Raw genomic sequence first — 12,277 nt, 5'->3', positions numbered from 1 at the left:
CTTATAGTTGTGTTCTTTTTCAACCATTTAATACTTATTGACTTAATGGGCACGTTAAAAAAAAATCATGAGATGAAGCCTTAACATCTTGATTCCTGTCTTTTCTTGAAGGGGGAGAAAATTTGGGCCTGCATTTCAGCGTGGAGGTTTGTCTGCAGCCAGTAGAGGCTGCCTCTTTAGATGGTGTGCTCTAATTTGCCTTTCTTCCACCTTTCTCACTTTTCTCATATTTGTTACGTACTTGCCCTTGGGTACCGGGTCTGAAAATAGCTAGATTTAAGCTTTCTATTAGGAAACCATCGCAAGGTAATAAGAGTATGATGATCCTTGGCATCACCCTTCTGGCCTTTTCCACTGTTTTAACCCCAGCAGCAGGAGCATAAACTTTCCAGCTGTGTGAAGGACTCAGAACTGAGCCAGAGCAATCCCCAAACCAGCTGAAGTTAGTCTGTTAGCTTTGTGCAGGCTGAAAGCTTTAAATAATCATTTCCAGTCATACCTTCTGGTCATTTCCCTTTAGTGTACAGTTTCCACCTCCAAGTTCTTCTCTTACACCCTGAGAGGCTGGCCCAGAACTAACCTAGGAGCCTCCACTTGGGTGAGTAATTGTCATTAGCCTCCCTTTAGTCTCTTAAGCATCTCTCCTGTTTAGGGCTGAAGTCTAGTTCTATATGATTTCAAGTAAAACTCCCATCCGCAAGTCACTGATCCATTCATCCAACCTTACCTAGTTAGTTAGCAAAATGGGGAATTGTATTGACAAGATCATTATCCTTAAGCGATTTGGAGGCTAGTTGGGAAATTAAAATGTCTACATGCAATTGTCATACTCTGGGACAAGTGCCTGTCAGGTATAGGGTTGCAATTAAAATACAGGACACGCGGTTAAACTTGCATGGTTTATTTCTTAAATCTGATAACCCTACCACCGGGGAAAGTGTTGGGTGCAAGGGAACACAGGTGAGGAGGACCAGGAAACTCTTCCTAGCAGCATTGCCATTGAGGCCAACACGAGAGGGGTTAATTCAGAAGAGGTGCAGGATAGGGGAGGGCTATGTGAAGACAGAGAATAGCATGTGTGAAGGCCCTGACTTGAGAGGTGCCCCAGGAAATTCAGGGGCCTGAGGTTCAGGGTGTGGGAATGTGGAGGGTGGAGGAGTATGTCAGGGGAGGGGAGATTGGAGACACGATGAAGTCCTGCCATGGAATGTGGACTGGATCCTAAGCACAACGGGCCAGCCATTGTAAGGCTTGAAGCGGCAGAGTGACGTAAGATACGCATTTGAGAAAAACCTTCTGGCTGGAGTGTAGTGACTGGTTAGAAGAGGGAGTCTGGAGACAGGAGAAAGCAGAGCGGTGCTTGTTGCAGTAACGATAGTGAGTGATGGCAGTGACTGTGAGGAAGAGAGAGGAATGGATGAGCTACTTAGAGGATGGATGGGTAGATGTGGGAGATGAGGGAAGAGAAAGGTCGCGCATGAAGATGGTTCCACTCAGTGGGACAGGGGAGGTAGGGAGAAGTGGATACTGTGCTGCCATTTGCCTGTTTGCCTCAGACCGGCTCCCTGCCTTTCCACTGCTCTGCTCCGTGTCACAGGGCTGATCCTGTAAACCCCATCGCCCAGATCTCCTCGCCAACTCTTCCAGGTACGTTCAGCCAATGGAAAACATTGGCCAGAGGTTGGAGGGCAGGGGGATGGGAGAAGCCAACGTATTTTCCCCTCGCCCTCCTCTCTCTGTTCGGGCAGCTGCAGCAGGACTGGTGGCTGCTTTGCTCTGAGTAGCTGCCCCACCAGGAAACCACTCCCTCTGTGCTTCCAGCTCCTGCCTGGCAGCTGTGGCAACACCACTTCCTTCTTTGCTCCCCAGCCCAGCAGTGGGGTGGGTGTGTTTTCTACTGCTGTGACTCTCTGGGATGTCTCACCATCCCATTTGACCTTTTAGCTGTTTCATCACCATATGAAATTTGTCGTATTGAACTACCTGTAACGGGGTGTTTTTCTGAGTGGACATTCAGTAACATGGACGTGTTGGATTTGAGGTGCCTTATGAGACATTTAAATGGAGATGTTTTACAGGAAGTCATATATAGATTGAAAGGTGCAGAGAGTGGTCTTAGATGGAGACAGACTTAGCTGGTAAATGAAACTAAGGGAGAGGATGAGGTCCTTCAGGGAGATGGCATAGAGGATGAAGAGCAGAGAGCCTAATACAGAGCCCCAAGAATTACCCCAAGGAAGGTCAGCTCAGCAAGACACTGGGAGGGTGCCGAGAGACAGAAAACTGTCAGGAGGATTGGGTGGCGCAGAAGACAAGGGAAGAGATTTTCAAGACAGGGACGTTGTTTAAGATCTAGCTCGGCTTGGCGGTCACATAGATAAGGATTGAGAAGTAGTCCCCTGGACTTGTCAACGGAGAAATCATCGGGGGCTTCAGGAGATCAGTTTCATGAGAGTAGTGGGACAGAAACCAGATCGCAGTGTAGAAGAGAAGGGAGCACTGGGGGCAAGTCAAGAAATTGATGGCAAAGGAAAGAAGGGAGGGGTGGATGAATGAGAGGAGAATAGAATGGAGGAGGGCATTTCCTTGTGGCTCTTTAATCTGGCTGGGAGGGGCCAACAGAGAAGGAGAGCATGAAGATGTAGGAAGAGAGGATGGCATCCCGAGCCCAAGGAGGACTGGCCCCTGTCTTCAGCTCCCACCAGCTGGATGTTCCCTTCCTGTAGCTTTCCACGGAGGCTGTGGAAGTTGCCCCTTGCCTCCTTGTATCAGCTGTCCTTGATTCGTTCGTCCTTTTCTTATTTCTCAGCACATCTGGGTCATACGTTATGTGAAGACAAACAAATCACCACTGCTGGTTAATTTTCTTGAAAAATCCCCCAGGCAGGTACCATTTTGGAGAGCTACATATTGTGCCTCAAAAAGCCAAAGTAGCCCATTTTTCCTCTCTCATTGGGAGAGATTGCTGTTTCTTGGAGAGCCCGATGAAGAGGGTGACTCGCACTTAGGAATAACGTTGCTTGAAAAGTGCAAAAGGTGAGGTAGTTTGGCTATGAGGGGCCTCTGAAGCTTCAGACTTCCTGAGAGATGGCAGACTCAGAGCTCCCATTTCCCTCTGAACCTGGACTATGAGCTCATCAAATGAGATGGTAAATAAAGTCACTGACATGGTTTAAAGGATAATTTTTTTCTCTCTTTTTCATTCAGAGCAAATTTAATGGAATTTGTATACAACATATGGATGAAATATCCATACGATGGGGCTTGACCATATCCTCATGATTCCCCTTCCCTTTTCTACATCTGGCCCCTTTAGCTCTGCAGACTTAACCCCACACCATCAATCCACCCAGTCAGAATGCTGAGCATGTCTTCCTACTTTGCATCTGGTGGTTGTCGTCACCTTGTTCTCCACTACTGCCTCCTGCAGTAGCTGTTAGGTCCACGGAGGTTGGTTCACTGTGAGCAAGTAACTGTCAACTCCATGGACAGGTGGAAGTGACTTGGCAGCCGGGATGTGCCCACCCTGAGTTAATTATACCAATGAGGGTCAAGGAGAATGGGGATGCAGCTGGTCTGCAGAGCCCCGGCGGTTCTGAGACACATGCTCCTGGATCCACACGTTGCTCCATATCCAGCCTTGCCTTTCTTTGTTCTCTCTCTTGACTCCATCCAGGTTTCTGCTGTCCTTGTCCCTTTGGGGGAGGGAGGCCAGTACCAGCCCAGGTGTAGTCCCCAAATGCTTCCTACTTCCAAGGCCTACGCAGGCTTGTATATCCACTTGCTTGGGTTCCCCTGGTATTCGTGATAACAAGTTGAGTGGTTTCTGCCCTAGGCTTTCTTCTCTGGCATCCTTCCTTGCTGAAATGTCAGAGGAGGCCATTGAGAGGGCATAACCCCCTCCCCTGACCGTGGAATATACATTTTGACCACTGTTCCCACAGGGGGAACCATTTTCAAAAGCTCAGCCTTGAGAGAGTAATGTGTTCTTGAGACCATGTGGACAGTATACGTGACTGAACCCTGTTAAGGTCGCTGTGTAAACTCAAGATTCTGGCGGGTGGGTGCTGATATCTATTCGTCTTTCAGCTGACAAAGGCAAGCCTTGTAAGCAGGTTCCCTTGCTTGTTAAAACTGCCACTGACTAGTCTGGGGCAGGCTGCCTCTTTCTTCAGTCTCTCGTTGCCCTCTGTGTATAGGAGCCAGTTTTCACACCAGCAGATGATCTTAATGCTTTGTTTTCTTCCAAGTATGTACAAATCAATAATTCTTTTGTGATGAAAATTATACAGCATTATGCAGAGAACTAAACATATACTTTCCATTACATGTTTTGATGTACTAGTTGGTGTTAAATAGACATATTTCTTCACCCGTGTTCTTTGGACTGTTTTCTTCATTCATGTCTGTTTTTCTTCAGATGATTTTCTAGTAATTTATACAAATACGTGAATCTGGATAAACTAATATATTTTACTCTCTATTTCAGGTTGCATCCTTTGCTCTCCAACAATCATTGCAGTGCTGTTTTCAATATGTCCACGTAGGGATTCAAAATAACAAAAATGCTTTTGAAAAATAATGTCGTAGGTTGACAGAGTGGTTTATAAATTATAGAATACACTTATGCTCTTAATTCTTCATCACAACCCTGCTTATCATGGCTGGAATTGCTGCTACACCTGTAGGGGGCTGGCTGTAGCTGGACTGGGGGCTTGACTGGGCCACATACCTCCTATGCCCCAGCTAGTAACTGGGGCTTGTGCTCTTGGGGGTACCAGGGCTCCGAGAGGGAAAGTAGAAGCATCGTGGGACCTAGCTCTGAACTGGCACACCATTGTTCCTGCTGCCTTCTATTGGCAATGGCAAGTCACCTAACTTCAAGGGTGGGGAAATCAACTCTGCCTCTTGATGAGAGAAGTTGGAATGTCAAATTGCAAAGAGTGAGGACACAAGGAGTCAACCTGGAGCCATTTTTGCAATTTGGGATGTGGCTTGGTGCCTTCCTCGAGGAGGTCGTCCAAAACAATTTTTCAAACATCCCAGGTTCCTATAAATCTCCACCTCTGGTTGGGCAGCCCCTAAAAATTCCCAGTCAGTTTTGCTGAGAGGACACTTGGTGACAGTGTTGTCTTTCGAAACGAGTAGTTCTGTTTTGGACATTACATTTCTCCCCATACATTATTTATAAGGTTTCCCTGTTTGTATGTGCAAGCTATTTCTGTGCGTATTTTGAGAAATAAATTGTACAGGCCTCTTTTTTTTTCTTTCACACACCCTAGAGATATTATAGAGGCAGTCAAAGTGTCCAAATTTTTGAGAAATTGGAACAATCATGACTTACCTGTATGGAATGCTGTTAACGATGTCAATTCCCGCTACAGTACCTTTCATCTGAGACACTTAGGGTTTGTTAACAGATTAAAAGTAGTAAAAGATATGGGTCGAGAGAATTTTCATTATCCTGCACTCTGTAAACTTGGATTGTCATTGGTTTGAATGATCCTGAAAATGCATTTGTATTACTAGGTGCATAGAAACCTCTAGCGGTATTCTTAATAAAGCAAGGTGAGTTATAAGCAATCTGAGTTATAAGCAATCATCTGATGGAGGGTAAATGTACCATACTCCACATTAAGAAAAATACAATATAAAAGTCTTACCATGGAAGAAAATCTTTACATGATCTTTAAAAAAAAAAAACTTCAAGAAAAATAAAGACATGACACCATATTCAGTTTAAAGCAGTGACTTGTAAACAAGGCAAAGCAAAGACAGTCTGATTAAGGCTGTTGCATTGTTCTGGCATTTTTTAAGTCTCACCCATTTCTGTGACCTTTTTAGAACCTAAGTTTCTAGGGCACAGAGAACTTCATCTTGACTTAGGACTGAGCAAATGCATGAAGCGTTTCTCAATAAATAGGCATTAAATTCTAAGTCCAGAAGGGGCCTTGAGATGCCCTCTCTTTACTCCTTGGTAGAACTGTTTTAACCAACCCCAAAAAACAGATGTTTTCCTTTAAATCTCAAAATTCAGAGATTCCACAATCAGAACTTACTTCTCATATTCCCTTGTGGTCTGCTGTGGGCATCTGTCGAATGGTGGAAACTCTGCGTGGGAAGCCTGGCCTACCCTCCAGGCCCACCGTTTGGGCTGCTGTGGTGCCATGCTGTGCTCAGGGGCCTTCTTTTTGGAGGTCTGGGCTCCAGTGAGCCTTGGTCTTGTTCTTTTATGGACCCTTGGGTGCTTGACCACTCTGTCCCTCAGTCTCATTTGCAGGTTCTGGGGAAGATTAAATGAGCTCATGTGATATCCAAGTGACTGAGGCAGAGTAGGCTCGGGATGAATCTTTGCTTCGTATTCATTAGCTGCGGAGAAGAGGATGACCCTACGGATGAGCAACGTGGACTCCAGCTTGGTGCCTCTCCAACGTTAATGTGGGTATGCCTCTCTTGTGGATCTTGTTAAATGCAGGCTGGTATTCAGTAGTTCTGGGTGGGGCCTGGATTATGTGCTTCTAATGAGCTCCTAGGTGACGGTGACCCTGAGAGCAATGGTCCAGCTCCTGCCTTTCTCCCTTCTTTCTGGAAGAGCAGGACGTCTGCCCCCCCAACCCCTCACCTCTGGGAGGAGAAAACAACCGAAAGGTGACTACTAGGAACCAGCTTCCCTCACAGACAAGGGACCTGTACCACGGCTCCCAACCATTTTGTCTGAGGCGCAGCAAGCCAAAACACTGACATGCTGAGGTTTGCAGCAAAGAGGAGGTTTATTAACAGGGCAGCCAAGCAAGGAAGTGACGTGACAATAGGTCTCAAATCCACCTCCCCAAAGGCAAGGGGCTTGGGGTATCTGTGGGATAAAGGTTAAAGGAGCAGGGCAGTATGAGACATGGGGAGCATGAGGAAAGGTGATTGGAAAAAGGTGTGCTCATCATTGTTCTGAGCTGGCATAACTAGGCTACAGGGCTCAGCACATTCTCAGGCTGGAGTGTTCGGCCCTCTGACGGCAGGAGGTCAAAAGGCACTTGCCCAGGTGGAAGATCGGTGGTCCTCTGCAGTCTTAACCAGCTCAACCTGACTAGACACAGATGATTCCAAGTTCCTGGACAATACCCTGGGCAAACATCTTATTGCTTATGCTACCTGCTACTTAGAGGATGTGCAAGTGTTCAACCTACCTTGATGAGTGAAGACAGGATTTGACTAATCCTTACACATGGTTTCACCTCCAGGCGAGCAGAAGACAGCTGTAGGCTGAGTCTGGCTCCTGGCACCTGGAATTGGAGGCAGATGGTTTAAAAACGGGCTCTCCCACCCTCTGTGTGATCTTAGGTAGGTAGACTATTGAACCTTCCTGTGCCTGTTTCTCCACCAGCAGCATGGGGACACTCAGAGTCCCTGTTTTGGGGGTTGTTATGGGGGTTCAGTGAGATATAGATGCATGCACAGGCACATGGGAGACACCCAGTGTGTGTTACCTTCATGCTTATTTTTATTAGGAGACCTGTGTTGTTAGAAGATTTCTGGTTTGGACAACAAATTAGGTAGGTGGTCATTACTATAGTTTATGCAACAGCAATTCACATTACCATTTGCAAAAAAGAAGTTGTTTGTCCAATGGGGATTATAAACAACCATTTACCATGAGCTACTGAACAGATACTTTACACAGTAACTACTTCAAGTACTATATTAGATCAATTCTCTATGTTGTCTTAAGCAGGTGTTAACCTCCAATTTCGTGAATAGTACCAAGTAAGTCACTTGAAAATCATCTAGAGCAATCTATTTCACTTAGCAAGCCTAAAGCTATAGTTCAACAATTTTATTTACTGTTCTATGACAAAAATTACTCTGAACAGCTATCCCCTGGATAAGTAATCAGCTAAAGCTAGTTTGACTGACTAAATCTGATTTACTGGGTTAATAAGGCAATTGATTTAGAAAGGTCTAATGCATGTTTCTCATCCATTCTGCATTAAACTGTTTCCCATGCCTAAAGTGTCTTTTTCCCCATTCATACATATCCAAATTCCTACTTCTGTGCTGTAGGGCTTGGCTGAACTACACCTGCCTTTAGTGAAACTTTTCTCATCTGCACTATTGGAGATCATTTTAGTCTCCTCAAGACTCCCATTGGGTTACCTCTGTTGTGACATTTGACGATTTGGTGGCATATTTTATTTTATTTTATTTTATTTTAAATAGGCTTCCTTTACTCTGTGCATATCAAACAGTAAATGCTTTCTCTTAGTAAACATGCATTACAATTTTCTGAACTCTTCTGCTCTGGGCAAGATTCATAAATACACCAGGCAAACACAGTAAAAGAGGAGACAGTACTTGTGTTATATTCAACTGGGTCTTGATACCTAAGTGTGACTCTTAACCAAGGAGTATGCAGTAATTAAGGCCACAGGTTAAAGTTGTTTACAGTGTGTCCTAAAGTCTCAGTGGCAGAATTTAAATCTCTACTCTGGAAATTGTAGACCTGAGACAAATTACTTCCCTAAATCTCATTTCCTACATCTGAGAAAGATAATAGTATCTACCTTGTAGTAGACTGAATAATACCATTGCCCCCAAATGTCCACCTTCTAATCCCCAGAACCTGTGAATGTCACCTTAACTGGCAGAAGGGACTTTGCCAATGGGATGAAAGTAAGGATTTCGAGATGGGAAGTTTCTTCTGGACTACCTGGATGGACCCAGATGTAACCACTGGTGTTCTCGTAAGAGAGAAGCAGAGGGAGTTTTTACTCCAAAGAGAATGTGATGATGAAGTTGGGGTTGGATTGATGTTGGCAGAAGTCAAGGAATGCTGTCAAGGAAACGGATTCTCCCTTAGAGCCTCTAGAAGGAGGATGGATGGCCTTGTCAACTCCTGGTTCCAGCCCAGGGAAACTGGTTTTGGACGTCTGTCTTCCAGAACCATAAGAGAATAAGTGTGTTTTGTTTGAAGCAAGCACATTTGTAGTAATTTGTTACAGCAGCCATAGGGAACTAATGCGTACCTCATAGGAACTATTTCTCCAATTAAAATGTGTGACTGGAAACACACTTGGTGGCATGTCTGACACATGGTAGGTATGCTACCATAGGTAGTTCTTGGAAACTGAAGTCTTGGTTTTGAGAGATCATCAAAACCAGTACAATGGTTGCCATGTTTCTCCTTGTTCATCCTGGTGACAAACCTGTAGAGAGAGCTTCATCCTTTCCCACAGGACGCCCACCCCTAGTACATAGGGAGAAGAGGTTATGTCTCACTTGTGGCACCTTCTACCTTTTTTTTCATTAATCTTCATCCAACTGGCCTTTCTAAATTAAAAAAAAAAAAAAACAACCATTTCTCAATGGATTCAGATACTACCCCAAGTTAATATTCCAACCAAGTTCTTGTTCTTCCGGGTCTCATCACCAGAAATTTCTGAGCTGAAATCCTCTCTAGTTTCTAGGATCAGTCATTTTCTCATTTCTCCCCCCTCTAGTTCAGAGTCTTGTCAGTTTAGTTCCTTCCCTAACCACAACATCTAATAAGGTGACACAGCAAAGTGATGAAAGTCTAGACGGTCTGGTTTTCATGCTGGGTTTCTGCGCCCTACTTACTGTGTGGCATTAGACAAGCTATTCAACCCCTCTGGGCCTCAGTTTCCCTCAAAAAATGTGAATATTATGAATATTACGTACCTATAGTGTTTCCATTTTGAGAATTAAATGAGTTAATATTTGCTAAGCACTTAGAATATTACTTTTTATAGTCTAAGCACTACAGTTGTGCTTGTTAATAATAATAAATGCAATTCCAAGCATATAACTTACTCAACTTTCTGTCATAACTTTGAAGTGTTGGTCTATCTGTTGGCCGACGTTGCAGGTAAATGAGTCGAGGCATGGGCTGAGGCATTGCTACCAGTGAGTGGTGTGTTCCCAGAACTAGGAACAGCCGTGTGAAATGGGTAGTGGTTCTACTTGGAGACGGGGCAGACTGGAAAATGACAGCCTGGCAAGGAGGTGTGGTGTCCATATCTTTGGTGTCAGAGCTGCTGCCTGCTGAAGCACCGATACTGGCGTAAGCCATAAAAGGGGGGCTGGGGAAAACAGGGGCAGAATGGAAAGGGAAAACAGGGGCAAAATGGAAAAAGATAGCCTGTGTAGGGTGTGTGGTGTCCATAGCTTCTGGGTCATACGTGCTGCCTGCTGAAGCACCGATTACCCCTGAAGCCATAAATGGGAGGCTGGGGAAAAGGGAGGCAGAATGGAAGGGGAAACGAGGGGCAGAATGGAAAAAGGTAGCCTTGGAAGGAGGTGTGGTGTCCATAGCTTCGGGGTGAGATGTGCTGCCTGCCTGATCTGAGAAAAGAGAGTGAAAGTGGGAGAACTTCTCCCTAGCTTCTAACTGTTCTCTAGGTCTAGCACGCACTGGACACTGGACAGCTCAGCCTGGGTCTCGAAATTCCATCGTACGTGTCACAGAGCAACGGCGGGCGGGTAAGGGGGTGGGCTGGGGGCGCCACAGAAGCCCAGCCCCTGGAGAAACCCGGCCCAAGGGCAAAGAACCCGAGCCCTTCTGGACTTTCTAGCGGCTGGGACTTCTCGCTGTGGGTGGCAGGTGTTTGGCACCGGATGGGCCACCACGCGGAGACTGTCGGGGGCTGTGGAAGCCTTCTCCTCCAGAGCTCACCCTACCTGGGCACCGGCTCTGCAGGCGCCTCAGCTCTGGTTATGTGTCGGCCAGCCCTTCCCCGCAACGGGGCCCAGAGGCCAGAGCCTGCTCAGAGCTGAGTGCAGAATACACCCAGAGATTTCCAGGCTGTGGCCTGCCTCCTCCGTGGACCTCCCCAGCTTGTCTGAGAGCCGTGGAGACAGGAGCACCTTCTCCTTGGCTGCTGAGCTGCCAGCATCACCATGAGCCAGACAGTGAAGGTTTCTAAGCAGGGGATGCAGAGCCCAGACCCAACTGGATGCTGCACCCCACGATGTCCCTTCCTGGCAGATAGGTTCTTTCTTCACTTCTTTTTCGAAATTTGGTAAAACAACATTTAAACCTTTGACTGTTCTTCAGGGTACACAGATGGTAGTGGCTTAGCCAGGATTCGAAGCAAGCCTGTGTGATTCCAGAGCTCGTGCTCTGGACTCTGGTGCCTCCTTATCATATATGCTTCATGTGATACTTTTTCTTTTTTTCTTGAAGTCCTTATGATACTTAGCCCTAAGTGCCATACCTGTAATGAACACATACACTGCCCTGCAGGAGGTGTTCTTTTGTTCAAAGCGTGAATCCACCACACTGGGTTTTAATCTTACAAGATAGGTCAGGGACCACCAGTTGTCAGCATAGCACCATCCCACATTTCTAATTGAGGCTTGCAGCCTAGATTTTTCCCTTTGATCTAGTTTGAAGGATCCAGGTGTGTAAAGCTTATATTCTAGATAAATCATGGGCTATCCTGAAAGGAATTCATCAATGAATTATTCTGTATGGATTAGAAGCCAGTTTCTCTGGCCTTCGTGGAGTATATCCAGTAAGGCATCTCATTCATGTCTAGAAAGCAAGTATATCATTTATTGCAACTTCAGCATGGAGCGATGTATTGGTTTAAAATAAAGTACGATCAACAGAATTTGGTCATTGTGAGTATGCCAGCTGGGTGCACTCTTTACTACACATATGTAACTCTAGAGCTTCTTATGCCCTGGAGACACACTCTTGTGTGTCTAGGACAAGGGAAACATGTGTTGTTATTCAGGAGCTGGAAGCTACAGAATGACAGGAAAGAATTGAAAAATCCTGGTCTTGGTCTACACATCACTTTACCTTGTTCGAATCTTGTTGCTTTGGCTTGCTTCATTGGAGTGTTTTCTCTCTCCTTTGACTGACATTGTGTGTTATATATCTGGCATGTACCATGTAGAAGTTTCAGAACCCAGAATCATATAGATCAGTAAAAATTTATATATTTTAGTTTAAAATCTATTTAAAATAACACTGGGCATAATTCATATATTCCAAAACTAGTTTGACCCTCTGCTCATGAGATTCTTTTTATGGTATGTCAAAGCAAATTTGGACTTTCATCCCCAATAAACGTTGAAGTTGGAGAACACAAAAGCTTTTGCTCAGACCTAAATTCTGTCTGAATAAAAAGGGTAAATATTATAAGCCCTTTCTAACCTCTCCAAGAGCAGAAATGATTTACAGCTATGGCATTGAACCATAATTTCTTGATCTCATTTGAGAAGAGTTCAGTAAGAAACAGTGTCTTGATTTTTCTTT

General features: G+C 45.2%; 1 long non-coding RNA gene across 2 annotated transcripts in view; it reads left to right on the top strand.

Annotated features, from left to right (window-relative positions):
• Nucleotides 1-12,277, top strand: part of LOC132413539 (uncharacterized) — a 37,495-nt gene that overhangs the window by 23,387 nt on the left and 1,831 nt on the right. Inside the window, exons 3-4 of one of the 2 annotated variants that reach the window (XR_009516756.1) lie at nt 6,269-6,438; nt 7,236-7,335. This is a non-coding gene — a long non-coding RNA (uncharacterized lncRNA). Of the gene's footprint in view, nt 1-4,489; nt 5,720-6,268; nt 6,439-7,235; nt 7,336-12,277 lie in introns of those variants that run through there. The other variant, XR_009516757.1, reaches the window with a different exon arrangement.

The sequence above is a fragment of the Delphinus delphis genome, chromosome 18 (genome assembly GCF_949987515.2).
Source record: "Delphinus delphis chromosome 18, mDelDel1.2, whole genome shotgun sequence".
NCBI lineage: Eukaryota > Metazoa > Chordata > Mammalia > Artiodactyla > Delphinidae > Delphinus > Delphinus delphis.
Note: the sequence above shows the minus strand (reverse complement) of the source record. Positions and strands in the feature narration are given on the sequence as shown.